General features: G+C 46.4%; 1 protein-coding gene across 7 annotated transcripts in view; it reads right to left on the reverse strand.

Moving 5' to 3' along the window:
• The window catches only part of CYRIA (CYFIP related Rac1 interactor A), an 82,767-nt gene extending 68,919 nt beyond the window's left edge, over window positions 1-13,848 (reverse strand). For 2 of the 7 annotated variants that reach the window (XR_014000224.1, XM_081157311.1), the window contains exon 1: window positions 13,746-13,848. The gene's annotated coding sequence lies outside the window, so the exon portion shown is untranslated. The remainder of the gene's footprint in view (window positions 1-13,745) is intronic. The other 5 variants (XR_014000225.1, XM_081157310.1, XR_014000226.1 and 2 more) reach the window with 4 other exon arrangements.
• Window positions 13,849-23,516: the final 9,668 nt, after the last annotated feature.

The following is a 23,516-nucleotide window of genomic DNA, read 5'->3' on the forward strand; positions in this document are numbered from 1 at the left end:
AGTCCCTGTCACCTTCTAGGGTGGCCTTCCATGATCTACTTAAAATAGTAACTCTTTTTCCCAAACTCCTCCCACCCACCACTCTTTCTGTGCCTCCATCCCCACTTCATTTCTCTTCATGAAACAAAAGATATCACCATCTAACATAACATACAATTTACTTGTTTATATGTTTATAACCACCTTTCTCCAGTAGAAAATAAGCTCAATGGGGGCAAGGAGTTTTGTCTCTTGGGTTCGATGTTGAATCTCTAGTGAATGACCTAAAGACAAAGTGCCTGCCTCACTGTGGGTACTCAGGAAATATTTGTTGAATAAGTGGATGGATAACCAATGGGTGGATGGATGGATGATGGATGAAAGGACAGATAATGGATGGATAGATGGATGGATGGGAGGATCAGTGGATGGGTGGATAGATGGATGGATAATGGATGTATAGATGGGTGGATGGATAAATTTGGTGGGGAGTTGGGGGGGAGTTTCCAGGAGAATGGAACACCATAAATGAACCTCAAGGATATGTTTGGGTAAAGAAAGAGTGTTTTGGAAAGAGAATGTGTACCTCACATGTCATCTTGGGTAAATCACATGACTGTTTTCTCTAATAGGAAGCTCATGCATAATATTGGCAAGTTGCTGATAAGACATAAAACTAAAATAGGAGTTTGGGCCAATTAAAATGAGCCAAGGACATATAGGTTGGTGCAAAACAGAAAAAGATAAGAGGAAATATGCTTTTCTCCACAACCACTGGACCGAGTTCTGAATGCAGAGGACAGAGACGCAGGAAGCTGGGCACCACAAGGGTGAGAACTGGGTGGGGCAGCAGGACTTGATCTCGCAGTTCAAAAAGGGGTGCTTCGGGCCTAGGCTGAAGACAAAATCCCAAGCACTGTACAGAACTTTACTCTAAATTGTTAACTCCCGAAGCAAGCCACAGCCTTTCATATGCTATCTGCCTTCGGGTAAATAATTGCATCTCTGTCTTAGTTTGACTCCCTATGAAATGAAGTCCACAGCATCCTCTCCCATTAAATGACACATTGAAAGTTTCCAGAACAATGTCTGGCCCTTTAGAAGTACATGGTAAATGTCTGTTAAATAGAAATACATTATTTGCATGAAGTTTACATTAAGGTAGGAAGAGCCATGGGACTCCATTCTGGAAAAAGGCAAAGAAATTCAGCTAGGGCTGTATTTTCTGAGGCTGAAATGGAGTCATGGCAGGAAAAAAGATTTTATTTTCCTAAAAAAAAAAAATTGTGGCCTGGAAGCGAATTGTGTGGTATGTGGGAAACTGTAGGGCTTTGTGATCCAGAATCTTGGGGCCCTATTTATAATCTTCTGTCTTAAAGCAAGTTTTTAAAACTTTCTCAGCTTTAGTGTCTTTGTCTTCAAAAGAGAAATAAATATATCTACCTTGCAAGGTTGTCTATATGGTGAAAAAATGAGTACAAATAAACCATCAAAAGAGAAGTAATAGGTGCTAAAGGCATGCTAAAAAGCACAACCCATTGTTATTAATACAATGAAAAACTGAGGTACACTTTGAAAAATGAGGGGCCATGTTGGTACTGGGTAACCGATAAACCACTGCGTCAAAAAAATAACTCGTGCATATGCCACAAAACAGCAAGCACACTGTAGCTATTTTAGTTTATATGAGCTGCTCAAATTATTTCCTGAATTTGAGGTTGAACAGATAAATTTACACAACCCACAACCTCACTAGCAGGTTACCACATGAATAGAGCGAAGGGAAAAAGGGATGGGGCCTTGACGCACAGGTGGTTTAAAGGGAGGGAGAAAAATAGGGGATATGCACAAGGTAGAATTGCCTTTCTCGCTGGTCACTGAAAGACAAGAGGTCTCTCAGCCCTGGGACAGCACCCCGTGGTCACTTCCATTTCTGAACACAAAGGCCAGGGGTGGGGCTGAGGCACAGCCTTGTCCAGAGGGTGACTGGCAGAGCCTTGGCCTTGGCAGCACCTGCCAGGATGTGAAAGGACGCCTGAGACATGCATGCACATGCCGTCTCACACACACACACACACACACACACACACACACGGCCAGGTCTCTCTCATATAAGGAACAGCCATTATCAGAAGTATCCTCATCTTAGGATGCCCAGGTTTCGGGTGAATTCACCACTCCCGAGTGGCTCCAACAGTCTGTGCAACATGAAGGCCTTCACGGTCCTAAAATTCAAGGTCACATCTTATGGTGGAAACCCCCCGTCTGTGGTCAGGCCCCTGGTTCCTACGGTGAGTTATTGCTAAGTGAGAACCTCCTGGAGGGGCAGATGCACTGGCTTTCAAACCTCCTTAGCTTCTGGAGGAAATGTTAAATGTTAACCTTCCCACCTGGCAAAGTCAGAATTATGACCCATTAAGCATCAAGTCAAAAGACAAAACAATGAAAGAGGGTGAGAAAGAGAGAGGCCACAAGTCTCCACTTCCCTTCACCCACATGTCCTACAGACAGGCCTGTTCCATTTCCTTGGGGACATCCTGCACTGTTCTAGGCTCCACATAGGGGACTTTCGCTTTTGGTCCTCACACCCCTCAATAATGCTGAGCGCGCCTTCACTACAGCCCCGAGAAGGCAGAGGACTGGCCATCGTCATCGCCAGCCAGGCAAGCTGAAAGGCTTTGTTACACGGTGAGCGTTTGCTGAGCATGAATGGAGGCGCTGGGGCCAAAATGACTCTAGTACAAACCAGCCTAAGGCATCAGAAGATCAGTAAAGGAATGTCCAGGAGGAAACCAAGGCAGAACTTGCGCCCCTCCAGTCTGCCCGGAGGCTGGATGGAAGCTACAAGAATGCAGCCAGGCAGGTTGCTCGGCACTCTCCACTCTCCTGTGGGGCTGAGCGTCAGCTCCTGGACTCTCAGAGACAAAGGAAAAGGAATAATTCATTTACTTAGAACCAGAGTTCCTAGGAGTTCCTAGGGCCCAGAGAAGGGAAGCAGCATGCCCAAGCTCACTCAACAAGTCAAGAACAGACCCGAGATAAGAACAAGACCTTCTCACGCTCTGCACAGGGCGTTTCACTTCCCCATGCTCATGTTTCAAGCCCTGGTTCCTCCTCACAAGGCTAAAATGATGAGTAGGATTTAAAAACTCCCTTCTACCTTCCCCCTAAAGGCCAACGAAGAAACTTGACTATAAGCCACACTAGATCAAAAATTCCCAGCTCATTTTTAGTTCTAAGGAATTTTTCTTTAAGATTATTTTGTCCCAATGAAATTGTGGAACTCATGATTTTAAAAGCTGTTGTAGTTGTCATTTTGTGCCAAGATGGTCATTTATCTCACTTCCTATTATGTAAATTGATGAAATATAAAACCGACTGTTAAGGCTTTGGATGAACACAGGGTGCAGCAGGTCACCACACCATCTGGTATCCAGAGGTAGGAGACTCGAGGGCCCCACCTATGCCTTCCCCCCTCCCCAACCCCCACCTATGCCTTCCCCTCTCCCCAACCCCAGAAACGATGTCTGTTCCCGTGGGCTTATTGAAAGAGGGATCCACAAACCCTTCTTTTTGAAACTCTTTGCTCAGATGTGCATCAGAAACTTTCAGATTTTAGAAAGGTAATATAATACACATACCATGTTATGTACACTTGAGATGGGGTCTGGGGGACTCCTCCATGAAAACTGAATCATCCCAAGAGGGATAAGTAAGAAGCATAGAGACATACCTCTTTCTATTGCACTTCACTTTATCACGTTCCCCAGATATTACACTTTTTTTTTACAGGTTTGAAGGTGTGTGGTAACCCCACGTTGAGCAAGTCTATTGGCATCATTTTCCAACAGCATTTGCTCACTTTGTATCTCTGTGTCACATTTTGGCAGTTCTTGCAATATTTCAAACTTTTTCATTATTGTCATAGTGACCTGTGATCAGTGATCTTTGATGTTACCTTTGTAATTGTTTTGGTTGCCACAAATTGTACCCATATAAGACAACAAACTTAATTGATAAATATGTGTGTTCTGACTGCTCCACCGACCAGTTGTTCTCCTTTCTCTCTCCCTCTGCTTGGGCCCCCCTATTCCCTGAGACACAATAATATTGAAATTAGGCCAATTAATAACCCTACAATAGCCTCAAAGTGTTCAAGTAAAAGGAAGAATTTGCACATCTCTTGCTTTAAATCAAAAGCTAGAAATGCTTAAGCTTAGTGAAGGAGGCAAGTTGAAAGCCGAGATAGGATGAAAGGTAGGCCTCTTGCACCTATTAGCCAAGTTGTCAATGCAAAGGAAAGGTTCTTGAAAGAAATTAAAAGTGCTACTCCAGTGAATCCATGAATGATAAGAAAGCAAAAGAGCCTTATTGCTGATCAGGAGAAAGTTTTAGTGTTCTGGCACGAAAATCAAACCAGCCACAACATTCTCTTCAGCCAAAGCTTAATCCAGAGCAAGGCCCTAACTCTTCAATTCTATGTAGGCTGAGAAAGAAGGAAGCTGCAGGGGGGAAAACCGTGTTTGAGCCCAGCAGAGGTTCATTCATGCGATTTAAGAGAAGAAGCCATCTCTATAACATAAAAGTGAAGCCGGGTGAAGGAGCAAGTGCTGATGTAGAAGCTGCAGCAAGTTATCCAGAAGATTTAGCTCAGACAGTTAATAACGGTGGCTACACAAAACAACAGGTTTTCAATGTAGATGAAAAAACAGTCTTAGATTGGAAGATGTCACCTCAGACTTTCATAGCTATAGAAAAGTTAATGCCTGGAGCTTCAAAGCCTCAAAGGACAGGCTGACTCTCTTGTTAGGGGCTAATGCAGCTGGTGACTTTAAATTGAAGCCAGTGCTCATTTATTATTCTGAAGATCTTAAGGCCCTTAGGAATTATGCTAAATCTGCTCTGCCTGTGCTCTAGAAATAAAACAACAAAGCCTGGAATGACAGCACATCTGTTTATAACATGGTTTACTGAGTATTTTAAGTCACTGTTGAGACCTACTGCTCAGAAAATCAGATTCCTTTTAAAATATTACTGCTCCTTAACAATGTACCTGGTCACCCATGAGCTCTGACGGACATGTACAATGAGATTAAAGTTTTTATGCCTACAAACACAACATCCATTCCGCAGCTTATGGATCAATGAGTAATTTTGACTTTCCAGTCTCATTATTTAAGAAATACATTTCGCAAGGCTATAGCTTCCATAGACAGTGATTCCTCTGATGGATATGGGCAACATAAATAGAAAACATTTTGGAAAGGATTCACTATTCTAGTGCCATTAAGGGCATTTGTGATTCATGGAAAGAGGTCAAAATGTCAACATTTACAGGAGTTTGGGAGTTGATTCTCACCCTCTGGATGTCTTTGAGGGACCCAAGACTTCAGTGGAGGAAGCAACTGCTGATGTGGTGGAAATAGCAAGAGAACTAGAATTAGAAGTGGAGCATAGATATGTGACTGAACTGCAATCTCATGATAAAACTGTAAAGAATGAGGGGTTGCCTCTTATGGATGAGCAGAGAAAGTGGTTTCCTGGGATGAAATCCATTCCTGGTGAAGATTGCTGAAATGATAATAAAGTCTTTAGGATATTACATAAAATTAGCTGATAAAGGAGTGTCTTAAAAGGACTGACTCACTTTGAAAGAAGTTCTATTGGGGGCAAAATGCTGTCAAACAGCATCACATGCTACAGAGAAATTGTAAAAGAAAAAGTCAATCGATGAGGTAAACTTCATTATTGTCTTATTTGAAAAAATTGCAAAAAGAGAGAAAAGAAATTGCTACAGCCACCTTGAGCAACTACCACCCCATCAGTCAGCAGCCATCAACACTGAGGCACAGCCCTCCACCAGCAAAAAAATTATGACTTGCTGAAGGCTCAGGGTGATGGTTACCCTTTTTCAGAAATAAAATATTTTTTAAATTAAGTATGTACATCTTTTTTAGACATAATGTTACTGCACACTTAATAGACTACAATATAGTGTAAACATAACTTTTATATGCACCAGGTAATCAAAAATTTTGCGGGACTCCCTTTATCATGACAAGCTTTATTAAGATGCTCTGGAATGAATCCGCAATACCGCCAAGGTTCACCTGTAAATAGTCTTGTGTACAATCAGGCCAGCTTTTGCCTCCAAACGAGCTATGAAAAACCTCACTTCACAGAGTATTTTGGATTTTGGACTTATAAAAAAAGGGAATGTCAGAAAATAGTTTATGACCCCATTTTGTTTTTGAAGGACTCAGGGGACCAGATTTGAAAATTCAACATTTCAGAAAACACACACACACACACACACACACACACACACACACACACTTAGACATACACACACACATACACATACTTACACAGTAAGAAAGAGGTTTAGCATGGCGAATCGATCACATGCTACCCAGAATCATTATCCTTGCTACACTCCAGTAAACATCATATCCAGGTTCATTTCAAGTATGAAATGAAGGCTCGCGTGCTAGAAATCTAAGTCCAGGGGAGTGGATGTGGAGGGTTTTGCCACGGGCAGGTTGAGAGAGACTGATGTGTTTAATTCATATTCTTCGCAATATTCCTCCTGAGCCACAAATATCATTAACTTCAGTCCACAAATGAGAAAACTTAGCAAGCCTACAAATCTGCGCAGGGGAGAGGCAGATTCCAAACCAGCTCCGTGTGCTTGCCGAGCACCCTGTCGCCCTGGGTATTTTCACAGAACTTCTAGAGCACGGTTCCCCTCTCTGGATTTCAAAGAGGTGTAGTCCAGCTGTAGCTTTTGTAAGGCTGAATTCTTGTCCCAGCCTAGGAAAAGCCATTGACTTCTGGTTTCTCTCAATCTATTTCTTGACCTCAGTTTCTATAAAATAGAGAAATTTTATAGAACTAAAGTTGTTCTTCCTGCTTTGAAAACAGGAGCCTGCCATTCTGTAAGCCAAGACCAGCCATCCCTGAATTCTCATCACCTCCAGCTGTCCCAGGGAAGGGTCTGAAAAACAAGTGCTATACAACCTGCCTCGACCGCTAGACTCCGTAGCTCAGCCAGGCCATATGCCGCACACACCAGAGGCTCAGCACACTTCTGCCGGGTGGCATTCTCTGATGAAGTGAGCTGAGTAGAGGATGCCCTCGAAGGACATCGGTCCAAAGCCAGAGATCCCAGTCACAGGGAAGCTTAAAACACGGCAATATATATAATATATATTTCAATTTTTAAGGGGTGCCAGCAAATCTAGCTCTTTGAGGTGAGGATTTTTACCCAAGATACTTGCTTATTAATTTCATGCTCCTCACACATGCACAGCTCTCATCCCCAGCGTGGGTGGCAGAGAAAGATGAGTCTTCGAGGGCACACAGATGTGGTTTCAGATACCAGCTGCACAACCTTCCTAATGAGGAGACACTATGCAAGTTCCCTAACACTTCTGGACTTCAGTTTCCTCGTGCATAGAGCGGGGACAATACCTATTTCAACAGCCCCTCAAGGATTGTTAAACATGGACATTAAAGGCTTGTTAGGTGCTGCTGCTAATACCCTGGGTGGCCCAGAGGTGCTGCTCCCCCATTTTACTGAGGAAACACCAGACTCAGAGAGATAGATGATTTGCCAAAGCTCAGGCTGCTTGGCCATGGGCAGTGTGGGCGTAAGACCCTGGGTCCTCGCATCTCTCTGTCTGCTCTCCCTGCCACGCCTGGCGCCTCTTCACTCCGGATTCCTGGGGTCTGGTCATACCGTTGCTACCGGAAGGGGATGAGTTTGGTCGCCAGTGGGAATGTGAGCACTGACAGTGTGTTGAGGCGGTTGTGCGTTTATCACTGTTCCTCTCGATCCTAAAATGACTGAACATTTTAATTTATTCCAAAACCTGGAAATCATCAAACCAAATGATTTCATTAAAGGACATGAACTTAAAACAAGAGCACCCTGCAGTAACCAGGCATCTGTGAGCTCAAGCCCTTTGCATCCAGGTCAGTGGAGGGCTGGGAGCAGAGAGGAAGCTGGGTGACTCTTCCCCACCTCTGCTGAGCTCCTCTTCCCTTCAATCTCTCCCTTTTGTCATTGGCCTTGACTTCCAGCCTTTTATCAGGTATCTAATCTGAACGTGGTTCCCTTTCTGGGAGGGGAAGCCAGGCTGTTCTGTGCTGAGGGGAGGCTTTGAAACACTGAGCTGTCCCCGCCTCCAGCCCTGTCTCAGCAACCCTGCTGGCTGCAGTGGCCAGGTCTGCTTCTTCACCTGTCACTAGGGGCAAGGAGCCCAAGAATGGTGGCCAGGTGTGGTGGGCCCTTGGAAGTTAGGAAACACAACCTTCCCATTCCCCACAGATGAGCACAGAGGCTGCTCCGCCCCACCCAGGCAGTGTGGAGCAGGCCCAGCCTGGGTCCTTAGTGGTCTGGGACACGTGCTTTTCTGTCCTGTGCTTCCCCTCCCTGCAACATGCCGGGTGTAATTCAGGTGCTCCGCAGATAACAGCGGGGGGGGGGGGGGACGACACATGGGCTGTGCTGCTCTGAGTCCAGTTACATCTCTCGATTCCCCTGGCTCCCCAGGGACACTGCACTCTGGATGACACCGGAGCTTTGCCTAGATCCCAAGCTCCACCTACATCCGTTTCCTCCTGGGCCTTACGTGGAGTGAGAGCCACCTGCGGGCAAAGAACATGCCGTATGGATCAGGGTGTCCTATCTCCTGTAGCTCAGGGGTAAGAACCCACCCTGCACACATTTGTTGAATGAATGAATGAATGATCTCATTTTTATGCTTGATCCATCATAAATGTGCAATTCAACTCTTTGGGGACACTGCATTCCCCAGTTTCATTTTAAAGATCTAATTATCCATGCCATATAGAATTTTTATTGGAAAGGGAAGTCATTAAATAAGCAGACACCAGACGCAGGCTTGAGATAATTGCAAATAGCAGTGTGTCTGTGGGCAGTGCCGGGGTGGGCCTGGTAAGCTCACTGCTGGCAAGCGTGACACCCGTCTCCAGCCCTTGGGTTCATTGGTAGAATGGGGCTTAAACCAGACAAATCTGGCTCCTACATTCCCGAGAAAGGTCAGTGAGAATTCTAAAATTGCTTTTCAATTATAGACGGGTGTTAGGCGGCCTGAATCCAAACTGCCCTGGCATTTGAGCAGCTGTCCGCCCACACTTTATGGTCTCGTTGCTTCTGTCCCTAAGTCGCTGGGATGTATCTGCCATGCTTTCCCTTCATATGTTCCATTATGAAATCAATTCAATTTATTTCAATGACAGACCAGCAATCCATTCTTGTTCAGAGAGCTACTTCTAGCATCCTCAAACGTTTCCTAGCTCAGGCCTGTCAAACTCCTCTTCTATTCATCACTTCTAGAAAAAAAGCCTCAGCCAACTGCAGAAAGCCTCGTTAATGCCGTGCTGAGAGCAAAATCCCAATAAAGTCTCTAAATATTTACTATGAGTCTGAGTTACAACACTGACCAGTTCCACCCCTGTTAAAATCTGCTCACATTCTTCAAGCGTAATTATTTTAGGTCACTGACATGCCAGCCAAGAAAATGACAAGAGTATGTGCAATGACACAAAGAGCAGGCAGGACCCAGTTTTAAATTCTGGGCCTGCCACTCACTAACTGCTGGGCTCTGCAAGTGACCTCACCTTTCCCCGTTTCCTTAACTGTAAAAAGGGAGTAGTAAGACTAATGCCAAAAAGTGTATTAAAATGACTTGAAAAAAAAATGTAAATGCACATATAGGGTAACTTTAAAAAAAAAAGAAACAAAAGAAAGAAAGCTAAATATGCCCAGAGTAAAAACTATGGAGTATTCATTTTAAAGTATTTTCTGATGGAGGAACTAAGAATATACAATGGGGCAAGGACAGTCTCTTCAATAAATGGTGTTGAGCAAACTGGACAGCCACGTGCAAAGTACAACACTGGACCACAATCTTGCATCATACTCCAAAATCAACTCAAAATGCATTAAACATTGGAACGTAAGACCTGGAGCCATACAATTCCTACAACGAAACGCAGGCAGTAAGCTCTCTGACATGGGTCTTGGTGGTGCATTTTTGGATTTGATACCAAATCAAACGCAACAAAAACAAAAACAAACAATGGAACCACATCCAATTCAAGCCTTCTCACAGGCAGGAACATGTTTCTGAAATCCAGGGCATTTGTTGCCATTTCAAATTTGCTCCTCTTTGAGAAAACAAAGGCCTTGGTGATTTGCTCAGCGTCCGGGTTGTGGAACACAGTTTATCTGGCCAGAGATAATGCAAAGATTAACTAGCAACGCGAGGGACCTGGCACGGGTGATTCTTAAACTTCCCAGATAACAAATGGATCTCTGAAGGCCAGAATTCGTCCAAAGAGCTTCCCACCACACTTCTAAGAGGACCCAGAGGTCCAGTAAAGAACTCTTTTCTAATCAATATAACTAAATACAGCAAGTCTACTGTGAGGTAGGCACTATGCCAGATCCTATGAATACATAAGATCATTTACTCCTTAGAAGGCAAGTATCATTCTTGCCATTTTACAGCTACAAGGATTGATGCTCAGAGAGGTTATCTTTTTCAGAGTCTCACAGCTAGGATATAACAGTAATAAAGTCTGAACTCAGCTCTGACTTCAAAATCACTCTCTTTCCAATCACCGTGCAATCCCTGAGAAAGGATTTTGACCAAGATGAAACAGGAACCAGAGGCTACTATGAGTGGATGAGTCAAAACTCAGCCAGGAAGGCAGGGCTGGCTCCCTGCCACGTGCCTCTCTCCTGTCCCTGCTCACCGGAACTCAGTGCAGGGCTCTGTGGCAATCACCCCATCGCTGTGAGGGCCAGACTTGGGCTTGCCAAGTGGATGGAGGCAGGACTGCTGTATTTCAGCCCCAAAGCACAGGCTGCCTGATTCCACCTTAATGGGTGACCCAGTCAAGTCAGCATCTCTGGGACCCACGTCACCCTGCCTTTTCTCCTGTCACACCACCTCTCTGACTGTAGTACAAGAATCTCTTTCCATGTCTGCCTTTGCCACCAGATTACATGCTTTGAACAGTAATTGTATTCATTTCTTTAATCTCCAGTTCCCCAAACTGTATTTGGTACAGAGTAGATGCTCAATTAATCTGCATAAATAAAGAAACAAAGTCAAGGCTGGACAAGGTGACTAAAGAATGCCTCTAACCCTGAGATTTTACAACTAACTAATCCTAAATCTGTTCTCAGTCTCTGAGCAGTGGTTCAGGGTCCTCTTCAACAGAGAGACCTCCCATCAGAATGAGGATGTTCTGGGTGCTTCAGGCTTTCTACCTTTCGAAGCACTCTCTATAAGCTACTCCATCCCATCCCACAAGAACGAGCGCCTGTGACCACTAGGACAGATGCTGTCACACCCATTTTAAAGACTAAAACTGAGGCCCATATGAGTGAAGGCACTTTCTCAAGGCCAATGTTTGACCTTGAGGCCGCTGATGCGCTGGGCTTTTCACGTCACCATAATGCCTTTCCAGCTTATTAACAATAAGACCAGAGCACAGGCAATATGAAGGGAGAGAGGGAAGGGACTGGGAAAGAAGAACGTAATGAAGTTTAAAAGGGAAGAGAAAAAGGAGCCTCTCTGGAGAGTGTCACTGACAGCTGACAGTCGGTGACCCTATGGCCTGGTGTGCTCTGAACAAGGGCTGGCTTGGGAAGGACTTATGGGCTCTCAGTGTCCCTGACTCATCCGGTTGCATCTAGGCCCTAAGAGTAAAAGCAAACTGAATGCTTCTCAGTGCCGAGTAAAAACAGGAAGTCACAAGTGGCTTCACACTCCTCTCAACTTGGGTCCCAACACTTAGGGGTCAAGGGACCTAACAGGCAGCTCCCTGGCAGCTTGCCTCCATGGGAGTCCAGCAGCACACGGAGGGGTGAGGAAACGGGACCACCTTCGATGAACCTCCCAGAACATGGGTTTAGAGGTCACTGCTGTCCCTCTGGGAGCAGGACCAGGAAGCCCGCCCAGAGGGTGGAAAGTCAGGGAGATGCCAGCTCCATCACTGTTCCATTCATTTGACAAAAGCTGAGCACTATGTGCAAAAATCAGTGTGACCTTAGGGAAACAGCTCGCTCTGCAAAGCGGGGACGGCCCCTACCCCACAGACTGTCATAAAGACGAAAGGAAACAACATCAGCCAGCTCCTCCACCACACTTGAAATCTATTATTAGCATGGAGGAGGATGCTACCCACTGTGCCTGGGACTGAGGTGCCATGCCGATGCCCCCTTAGCAGAGCTGGGAGCAGGAAGGAGTGTGGGCAGGTCTGTCCCCACTTCTTTGCCCTATTTTTCCCTCGCGGGAGCCCAGGGCCAAGATGAGGTGAAGTTCTGCCAGCCCCCAGCCTGGGCCCAGTGCCCATGTTTATGACTGTTTGTTTCAGAGCAAGTAGAAAGGAGAAATTAAAGCCATAAAAGACAGGACAACAGACCAATAAAAACCAGCTCCCAGAAGAGTCAGAAGGAGGAAGGGAGGCTAAACTGTCACCATAGCAACACCAGACAGTCGGAAGCATGTGAGAAAAACAGCCCAGCCCCTGCCCTGCCTCCTCTCTTCACAGGGAAGCCAGCCCTCGGACCCCATTCGGAGGTCGGGGAAAGCCAAGGGTCCACCCGAAAGCCCCGGCCCTCAGGCCCCCACGCCTAGCCTGACCTGGCTAGCAGCCACCCTCCTCACGCTGGCCCAGCATGGGTCCCAGCACGGGTCCCAGCTCTGCTCCGTCCCAGTGTGCCCTGGGGACTCAATGTTATGCACGTGGCCCGGCCCGGCCAGAATGATGGTGATGGGCGAAGAAGAGGGGAAAAGTTTCCAACAGGAAAAGGAAGGAGGGCCACCGAGCAGTGGGGGAGACCAAGGCCCTGAACGCCAGCCCCGTTCCACTGCCCTGGGTTCCCCATGGAGCAGGTGGGAAAACAGGGATGCGGGAGGGAGACCAGGCCCAGCACCCCCAACACAGCGGCTGGGGAGACCGGGGTGGGGTGGGTAAATAGCTTCTGAGGTCTTAAATGACCAAGCTCTTGGTCCTGGTCTCTGGGGACAACTGGCCAGTAAATCAGGGCAGCTTGGAGGAAGACCCAGGGACCAGCTGGCCCATTTGACAGAGGCTTCTGGGTCCCTTCAGCTGGGAGGCGAGACAGGTGTCTCCACCAAACAGCGCGGCTGGCCAGGGACCAGCCTTTTAGCAAGTGGGTCGAATTGTTCCCGAAGCTGGGGATCCATAAAGTCAGTCCCTTTCTCCAGGTCGGGGGGGGGGGCAGGGGGGCTGCAGGGAGGCCTGGGTCCCAGGCACAGCAGCGCGCTGCCTGGCTCAGGACCTCTGGGGCAGGTGCCCGGGAAGGGTCGGGGTGTGCGGGCTCCGGGAGCGCCCAGGGGCTGGGGGGACCGGGGGCTCCTGGCGGGAGGGGAAGCAGAGGGCTGGGCTCCTGTTAGAATGGTCTGGGAGCTGATGACACCTGGGGGTGAGGAGGGGGTGATCCTGCACATACCAGGAGGCTGTCCCGGGGAGAAGGGGCAGCGGGGCGCAGAGATGGCCGTCTGGGCGGCGGTCGCAGGAGAAGGGCTGAAGGATGGGTCCTGACCCTCCCTGCCTCCCTCCCTCCCTCCCCCGAGGCTGCAGGGGCGTCGGGAGCTGGGGAAGGACCGCAGGGGCCACCCAGCGCCTCAAGGGCCCGTGTCCCCGCAGACCCGCGCCGCGCCCCCGCCGCGCCCCCGCCGCGCCCGCGCCGCGCTCACCGGAGCCGCCGCCGCTCCGCCGCCGCCCCAGCCGCCGCCGCGATCGCCTCTCCGCCGCCGAGACTGAGAGTCGCTCCGGAGCCGGCCCCGCCCCGGCCGCCCCGCCCCGGCCCGCCCCCGGCCCCGCCGCCCCGCCCCGCCCCGGGATCCCCACCCCCGCGGTCTCCGCCGGCCCCCCTGCGCCCAGGAGCGCGAGCCGACCGCGTCCACGCGCGGCCGCCCCTGCCCTTCTCTCCGCGTGGCCGCCGGGCTTCGCCCTCCCGGGGGGGCTGGGATCTGCTCCGCTGCTTCTGGACATCGAATTCCTCCATACCCCCTACATCCCTCCAAGCCGAGAAAACGGCAGAAAACACAGGAGAGCCCCGCAGTGGCTCCTGGACTCACCCCACCCTCGGAGCAGCGCCCAGGCCCCGGTCCGATGCCCACTCTCTCCGGGTACGTTGGATTCTAAACCCAGCCTCCCTGCTCGGCGCTGTTAACAGGTTCCCAGCCCTGGGGCACGCAGTTATCTGATGAGACCACCAGGAAAGTCTTCACAACTGCTGAGTCCAAGTATAATTACCCTGAAGAGTGAGTCTCCAAAAACACTTAAAAACAACAACTCTGTGATGCAAGGGGAAAGCAAGGGATTACAGTGTCATTGTCATGATCATTGTTTTAAAACATCTGCCATGAAGGCTTTTTGCATTAAAGAGAGAGGTTCAGGAAACCAGAGAGGGCTGCCCAGTGCCAAACAGGTTGTGAGTCAGAGCTCCAGTGGGGGGTTGGGTGGGGGGTCTGCTGCAGGCGCGGGCTTCTCCTGCTTCCTTTTCCAGTCAGTCAGCCCCAGCATCCTGAGACATTTTTTAAACCCCTACGGTGGGCCAAGCCATGTGCCTGGAGCTGTGTCATCGCAGGAGTGCGTGGGCTGGTGGCATTAAGGCAGGCAGATCTGGGAGTGCCGGAAGCTCCGGGAGATCTTGGTCAAGTCTCTCTTTCTGAGCTCCAGTGTCCCCATACAGGACTTGATGCCATCCCAGCCTCCTTGAGGCTCTGACAAGCTAGGGGTCTGAAAAACTTCCACGAGCTGCCTAGAGTGGCTCCTGCTGGGGGTTTTGGCAATAATTCAGACAGGAGCCAGGAGGGCACAGTCTAGTTAGAATGGAGTAGTCTCCCCATTGGTTGGGGTCCTTAGGACCAGAGGAAACCCTTTCCCATTCATTTGTGTCTGCCAAGGCTCCCATGCCTGGCCCAGGCCCTGCGGTCATTCCCTGCAAAGACGATCCATTCGATTTCGGGGTGGTTCTATTAGAAAATTCTTCTCACCCCATCCCTACATATACACACCAAAATGTCTAACTTATTCCGTCCACCTTGAACCTACTCAGGCTCTGGGAAGGGCAAGAATGAATTAGCCACAGACGCCATTCACCCCATCGAACACTGTCACTTCAGAAAAAGAGAGGGCTCCTTACTTTCTTCCCTCCTGTCTCTAATAATACAGCTTAAGTTTGGCGAGAAGAGACTACTTGATGTATAAAATTTCTCTTCCACACACGTAAAGACAGCTTCTGCTGCAGTAATTGAGGGATACCTACATGGTATTGCCTAGGCCATTGTGAAATAATAGGGTTTCTAATTATCAGTGTGGGTTTTAATAATTAAGTGTTTCCTAAGACACAATAATCAGATGAAATAATCTTTCAACTTCATCAGTAATACTAATAACAAGTTTAGAGGTTAGAGTAATAAAGATTACAGTGAAATTAAACCATCACTGAGGGAGCAGGTAGGTTGAGATAAAATTTCAGATGGTTTTTATTCACAATATGCATTTGCTAAAATGAACTCTAATATCTTAGTTAAACTTAAGCTGCACTACTCCAGTTTCAAGGACATCCTTGTCACTTATTTATTAAAAGAGGTTTCTTGAGCTTTGGCAAAGTGCCAGTACTGTGCTAATGATGGACACATGTCCCCAGCCTCGAGGAGCACACCGACGGCTTGCCAGCCCAGTTTCAGACAAGGCAGAAGAGGAAACAGATAAAAATAGAGGTATTGGCTGCATGGTCCCAGCACAAGAAGGAATTCATTATGATTAGGGGAAATCGGGAACAGAATCTTTTAAGCCGAACCCGGAGGGATGAGCTAGACTTCCATAGGTAGGAACTGGGGTCAAGGACACTCCAGGTAGAGGGACAAAGGGGTTCAGTGTGGCCACAGTGCCAGAGGGACTGGACAAAGCGAGGCTGAGAGTGGAGAACGGAAACGCCAGCCTGAGAGGGCTGCACTTGACACCGGGAGCTTCCAGGGACCAGGCAGCCTTGACTGGACCCTCCAATAAAGGGAATAATGACAGGCTAAGAGCCCTTGGGGACCAGAGATGGAGAAAGAAAGGAGGCAGCAGTGAGAGCAGCCAGAGGAGCATTACCATCAACGCCCAAGGGCTGCGGGCTGTCTTCCACGGACCAGGTTCTGCTCCCTCGCGTTTGAAAAGCATCCCCAGGCTGAGAATAATACTTGCACAAACCAGTCCCCGATTATATTTATTGAATAGTTGAATGATAGGATTATGAAAGATGGGCATCCACTCAGAGACAAATCAACAAGGGCTGATCTCATCCAGGGCTCCTCTCCATCCACTGACGTCCATCCTCGGGCAGGTGAAGCATTGCCCCTCCTCAGCATAGGTCCCCTTGTCCTTTGAAAGGCCATTTCTGCTCCTGTTCCTCTGCTCCTATACAGGCACCTAGGATGACTCCCTCCCTATCTCCAGCTATCAAAGACCACTCGTCCCAGTGCTAATGATGCCTCAGGACATGGTGGCACTGTGGGCTCACACTGCTTTCCTCTGAATTCCTGCAAAACTGACCATTTGAGCCACTTACTCGTTGCATGTGCAAGCTGCTTGAAGACAGGGACTTTATCTGAGACACAGATAAAAAAAAAACCCAGTTGATTTGGAATGAAACTGAGCATGCCCCCTGTTCACAAAGCTGAGCACTAGCTGTGTGAACAGAAGTTACCTAAGCCGTTGGAACTTTGGGTTTCTCTTCCATAAAATGGAAGTAATAAAACTTCCCTTAGAAGACTGATGTGAGAGCTGTTGTAAACTGCTTTGTATCTGTGAAAGAAAGAATAGGGGTGTGTGTGTGTGTCCTTCTAGTGCCTTGAGTGATGCTGGGCCTGCAGGAAGTGCTCATTTCAGACTCGCTACTTAGTGGGTTCACAGTTGAGGACCTGGAGTGGAGGCTGAAGCATTCAGTGTCATGAAGCCCTGCAGTGCTCTCTGCTTGCAGCTCTGCAGGTGGGAGTTTTCATTTTGTGCCCCTACTTCACTTGTTTCCCCAGGAATCAAACAGTGCTTTCCCCCTGGCATTGCTATAATGGCTTCCAGAGGTGGTGGGCTTTCTTGCCAATTACAGGCCAGGGTTCCTTTATGTAACTAGGGGTTTCTAAGGAAACATGGTCAGGCTTCAGAGGGAGCATAATAGATTTGATTATGAATATTGAGCCAATTTTCACAGCTGACATACTGCACGCTTCCTTGTTGTAAAAATCACAGCCCAGACTATGTAGGGAAACTTGGAAATGGCTGAAAATCCTTGGCTGTGGCTGAATTGGAGCCCATGACTTAAGAGATCTGACTTGAATGGCTTCTTTAGTCACTGAGATGGTCAAGCTCATGGAGACCGCCCTTCCTTTGCACATGGTTCCCCTAGGCCTCAAATGGCCTTTCATCCTGGTCCACTCATTGAATTTCTACTCATTTATTAAAATCCTGGCTCAAAAGCAACCCTTCTTTAACGCTCTCTCCTACTCCCAAGGCCTTGTCAAATGTTCTTTCTTGCGTGCTTCCATGGTATTGCCTCCACACATTTACTTTGGCACTCCCAGGCCATGTTGATCACATCAGATTACGCACAGTTGACTTTTGTTATTTCTAGGAGCTATGCTTTGTGAAATTGTCAGAAACACTGAACTAGCAAACAGTGAGCCATTGCACCCAAGGGAAATAGAGGGTTAAGTTCCTGTGAGCCTCTGCACATCCACTGATAGGCACATAATCTTGCTTAATATGTGTTTCTGTTTAAAAGACACCTTATTTACTATAGTCGTCGTTTCATTAACATCGAACTCATAGCCAACAGCACTTTAACTCAGATAACGTTGGAACAAAGCTTGCCTAACATAGGCATGTTCTCCCTAAGGCGCATCGCAGCCTTCTCACTCTTAGAAACACTACTTAGCAACTCAGCACTATGTGTGGGTCCGTTTTAAACAGTGAAATCACCAATATAAAACACAAAAGGGTGGAAAACATGGCACTAAGGAGATCACAAAAAGGGCAATTATTCACAGTATGAGAGCTGAAACAACAAGGCAGAACTCTGCCTAAACTGACCTCAGCTAGGAATATGCATGTTGGCGACTCAAGTTTTTTGCTGTATGGTGCAATTGGCAAATGACACAGAGTCGCCAGAGTATTAATTTTGAAGTTACAGGTAAATTTTAGAGAGTAGGCAAATTCACACAGAATCTGCAAATAATGAGCATGGACTGTGTGCCTCCAGAGTAGACTAAATTCTTTCTGCCAGAATTTGTGTTTTATTGGTCTTTGTGTCTTCCCAGCACCTCTACGAGCACCTGATACATAAAAAATAGATGCTCAATTGATGCCAATTGAATGAGTGCACCACGCAATAATCCACCTGCATTTTTTCTGGAGATTTCCCCAACAAATTATAACTGATAGTAATAAAGTACCAAAATGTGCCTGGTTCTTCTCTCATGTGAACATCAAGGACTTGATTTGGTTTCTTCCAGTCATCCGAGAAGAGTTGCGCTTTTAAATGTAAGGGACATTCTGTGTGAAGTGCATCCCTCATGTGAGGCACATCTGGATGCTCCAGACAGTGACTTCCAAGATGAGTAATGATGAACAAAACTATCCACCCATCTCCCCCAAAGAGAAGAGGGGCAATAAATTTGAAAGATCTGAAAATATACAGTGAAATGGCCAACAATGAGAAAAATTACATAGCCCAGGAACTGAAAGGGGACACTAGTGATGAAGTATTGTGGCAAGACGGAAGAAAAGTGGACAACTGGGGGCAGGGACCATGCAGGAGCTGTGTGGTGAGGTCAAGATTTAAACCTGAGACCTTTCCCTCACCCACAGCAGTGTGACTTTGGGCAGGTTTCTCAACTTCCCTCTTTCTTGGTTTTCACATATATATAATGGAGATAACAGGACTTCCCATAAAGGGCTGCTTATGCACCTGACAGTGATTGAGTGCCAACAGTGGGCCAGATAGAACCATGAATGAGGTCATGAACGTGCACATAAGAGATGAATACAGAACGTGTACCTGATGTAACTTAGCTACCAAATTTAAAAAGAGATTTTAATTATTTACAATAAATTGTCTCTACTTTCATTCTCTTTTCTCTTTCTTTCTCTAATTTGCAAGGTTTCTATGCATGACTTCTACCTCTTCTAAGTCCAAACCCTCTGATGCTTTTTCATAGGTCAGTTAATCTCAATCTTTGTCTGGCCAGGTAAATCCAGTAATTTTTGGTTGCATTAATTTTTGGCATCTTGACAAAATGAGTCAGCCCCTCTAAGGGAGTCCACCTCACCACCTACAAAGCTTACCCCATCTCTAAAATCACCATCAACAAAGTAATGACACATGTACGGGGGCCTCTGAGCAAAGGCTGGGAACATTTTATAGGCATAGCCCAGTCATCTCTGTAGCATCACAAACAGGTAAGTAGAGGTCACGTCTGACTATACCTATTTTATAGCCAGGAAAATGAAGGCTTGATGTAACTTATTCAAGTCATCAACTGAGTCTCAGCCACAACCACGAAAACAAAACACAGGCGTCGTGGCTCCTTGAATCTAGAACTAAGCGGTGAACAGGCAGGGTGATTCAGACCTAGGCCAGGATTCTCTCCCTTGCTATCAGTGATTTTGTCAAACTTAGAGAGCCAAAAACCCATCTGGTTGCTAAGACTATGTTAAAATTCCTAGCAAACAGAATGGTTGACTCTATAGAGCTTTTTTACAAGTCCTGCTAGTAGTATATGAATATGTTTAAATGCACACAACTACCATATGTGACCATCACCCAAATGGACAAGTGACCATCACCTAAACAGCTATGTGACCATCACAAAAATGGCCATTTTAAGGGTGTTCAACCTATTGCATTTATTTTTGACTCTTTAATCACTTGAAAAATGACTAAGGATAGTGAGGCAGTAACTTGGATATATTTAGAACTCACATTTATCTTCTTTTCGTTAGCTCCCTTAAGCCACTATGCATATCAACCCCAGGGGCTTTCTCGCCAGAGTCATTTCGTTATTTCCGACTGGCCCCCCTGTCTTCACATTCAGCCCATCCAGCCCACTGTCCATTTGAAGCCCCAGTGGCCTTTCTATGCATATGTGATCATGGCAGCCCCCTTACGCAGACCCTTCAGTGGCCCCCCACCACCTCAGCACTAAGCCTTACATTCTCAGCAGAGCTCACACGCCATTTGTTATCTTTCCTTGGTTGTTTTTCTTTTATTTCTTTTCACTCTGTAATTCAAAATATTAAATCACTCCCCTGTTTTTTTGTACCTACCAGTTCCTTACCCCGGAATGCCCCGCTCCCTGTTATCAAATGGATAAACCCCAAGTTGTCCTCCTGGGGGAGAGATACCACCTTGCAACAAAGTCATTTCTGAACTCCGATCCTCGGTATACTGGGGCCCAGTAACTCTTACACTTTATCTCCCAGGGTTTTAATTCCACCCTCCAATGCCTGGGCTGCAGTGTTCCCTCCCGGGGCTTGACCATCTAATGTACGCATAGTAAACACCCACTGAGTTGATCTGAGTTAAACTGAACCCCTCCCTATCTAGAGAGTAGAAAAACTGCTCTTTCAAGTTATTTCTGGGCAAGTAAAATATACTCAAGCCTGGAAGAGCAACATAGGACCTTTTTCATAAAAGTGCGATTCCAGAGTCCCTTTTTCCTTTGTGGTGAATAAAACAAAGCTCCCATAATGTGCTTTTCTCATTGTGTGATCTTAAAGTAAAGTCCACACTAGCGATTACTAATCAAATCCAACAAACAGACCTCATCTTCTGACACTGAAACGCTTCCTTTCCTCATATGCCAGGACCTCTACGATTTCTTTGTTTTAATTACACTAAGCATCTTTTGTTCTTCCTCTTGGACCTTTGCCTGGGAGGGTGGGGTAGGCTATAAATAATAGTCATCATCATTATAAGAAATATTATTACAGTCTATTTGTGGAGCTGCAGACTAACTCACAGGCATGCCCAGTGCGACCCCGCTGGAGCCGCAGCGATTTCTTGGGGAGAGTCTTGGATATATCACCTGTCTCATTAGTGTCACTCATGTGGCGTGACTGCTCAGATGGCAGCTGCTTCATCCAATAAACTCTGTCAAACTGCTGCCCATCTGTTCAGAGGAAATGGAAGGTTTTAGAAAATACGGTGATTTTTATGTTGTTTTACATAAATACAACTGGCTTTCGGACTTCCACATTTCATCTACATACAGGGTTCCATGAATCTACTTAATACCGTTCTTAAGAAATAATACTGTTTTTTACACATTTTTAGACATTTCAAGCTCTTTGAAGAATCTCAGAGTAGAAGAGGCCTTAAAGATTGTCTCATCCAATGTGCTGATTTGACAGATGGAAATACTGAGGCCCAGAGAGGCAGGGTGATTTCCCAAGGTTATATGGCAAGTAAATGGCAGCCCTGGGGTTGAAAACACCACGTGCTGGGTTCAGGCTAGTGCTTTTTCTCTCCCTAATGCTGAACAAATCTGCACCCACCTTCTGATTTGAGCACTAAAGCTTTCAGCCTGTTGTGTATCTAGGATGCTATTCCTCTGCACACAAATCATCCAGTTTCCTCCACAATTTCTCATAGACCCCAGAACTATTCAGTTGGCCCACACTGGGTCTTGTCCTCAAGTGGGATGAGTCTATGTAGCAAAAGGTCCAGCTAAGTCTGGACACAGGAACCTGAAACCACCATTCTAGACAGGTAAGTGGTCTGTGGGAAGTGCTCGTCCTAAATCCTGGGTGGTCAAAACAGCTCTGCTTTATCTGTTGTATTATTTGGGTCAGGTCAGTAAACTTCTCGTGTTTCAATGTTTTCATTTGTTCACCATGGATAATAAATGCCTGCCCGAGAGGAATTTTGAGGGAATCAAATGAAAGATATGGAAAGACTAGGAGAAGCTCAATGAAAAATTGTTATTTCATGTAGTGGCACAAACGCGGCAGAATATTTCACTTTTGTCTGTTGCCAGAGTGACATGCGTGGGAATTTGATGCTAATTTCCTTCAGGTGGTCAGGTTTTCTTTGGCTTTTATTTTTGTACCCAACATCATTGAGGTTGGAACAAATTTTATATTTTCACATATTTAAGAATTTATTTAGCACTTACTATACGCCAGGCACTCTGATGGGTGCTAGGGAAACCAGGAAGGATGCTCTTGTAGATTTACTGCCCAGGTGGGAAACAGACATGAAAATACATAAGAAATTTCCTTATAGTGTGAGAAGCGTGTTAAGGAACTCAGGGACAGGCATTCAACCTAGCCTGGAGAAGGGCTTTCAGGAAAAAATGTTAAAGGTTGAGTAGGGCTGATGGAGGCGATTTTTCTTTAATCTTTACCCTAATTACCTGGGGGGGGGGCTCCTAAAGGTAAGCTCCTGTAAGTGAGGGGTGCTGCCTAAGGCGGGGCTGCAGGAGCTTGTATCTCCCAAGCTTGTCCTCACTTAGTCCCCAGCAGTTAGCCAATTACCCTTTAAGTGTTTCTACCAGGCTCCACAGGTGGCTTCTGGGTTTCGTAAACTGATCCCTTCTTCCTGTCTCTCCAAGTTCTAGGCCCTGTGACGCCAGTCCTATGACGCATCTCTACAGGGCTGCTGATTTTCAGTTTGTTCAGCTTTTTTCTTGTTGTGTGGGGATGGGAGGGAAGACTTCCCAGTTCTGTACATATTGATCTGGAAACTGGAAGTTTCTAGCTTTGAATTTTTTTAAAAATACTTATTTTGTTTATTTTAGTTATTCTTGCATTTTGGTCCAAGAGCTCATTTTCATTGGTGTCCTAATACATGGTTAATTTTTAGAAATGGTTCTTGTGTACTTGAAAAGAAAGCATAGTCCTTGGGCTTGGGGTATCATGAGTTACTTATTGAGTTATATTTCCTAGAATTTATTTTTCTTTCCTCATATTGACCTCTTCTTACATTGTGATTTCTATTTACTCCTCTATTTTGGCAAACAATTAAAAATAATTATTTTACAGTCTTTTAAAAGTTATTCTATTGTCTCCAGGATTATGTGTTGTTCCTCTCGCCTCTTCTTCCTGTCCACTCATTTTCTCATATGGTTTATAATGTCGGCCATGATCTTGTTGTTAGAATAATTTCAATGGGAAACCCACATGACTTGCTTTGGGTGACAGTTTCTTGTTTACATCTGCTGAGGCTTTATGAATTTAAGTACACTGGACTAATGTTTATGTTAATGTGTTTCTCTGGGGTCCTGAACTACTGAGGTGGCTTAAATTTGCAGGGATGTCTGTTTCCATCCACTGGCCTAGGTAGGCAGGGAGCTTTATCACAGCTTTTTTGGATTAAGTGGGCGATGATTTTCTTACAAATGACAATACTAGTGGCTGCAGAATCAATTCAGGCCACTTGTTTCCAGCTGCCCACCCACATGGGGCTGCTGGCTGAG

The sequence above is a fragment of the Miniopterus schreibersii genome (genome assembly GCF_964146895.1).
Source record: "Miniopterus schreibersii genome assembly, chromosome: 13".
Taxonomy (NCBI): domain Eukaryota; kingdom Metazoa; phylum Chordata; class Mammalia; order Chiroptera; family Miniopteridae; genus Miniopterus; species Miniopterus schreibersii.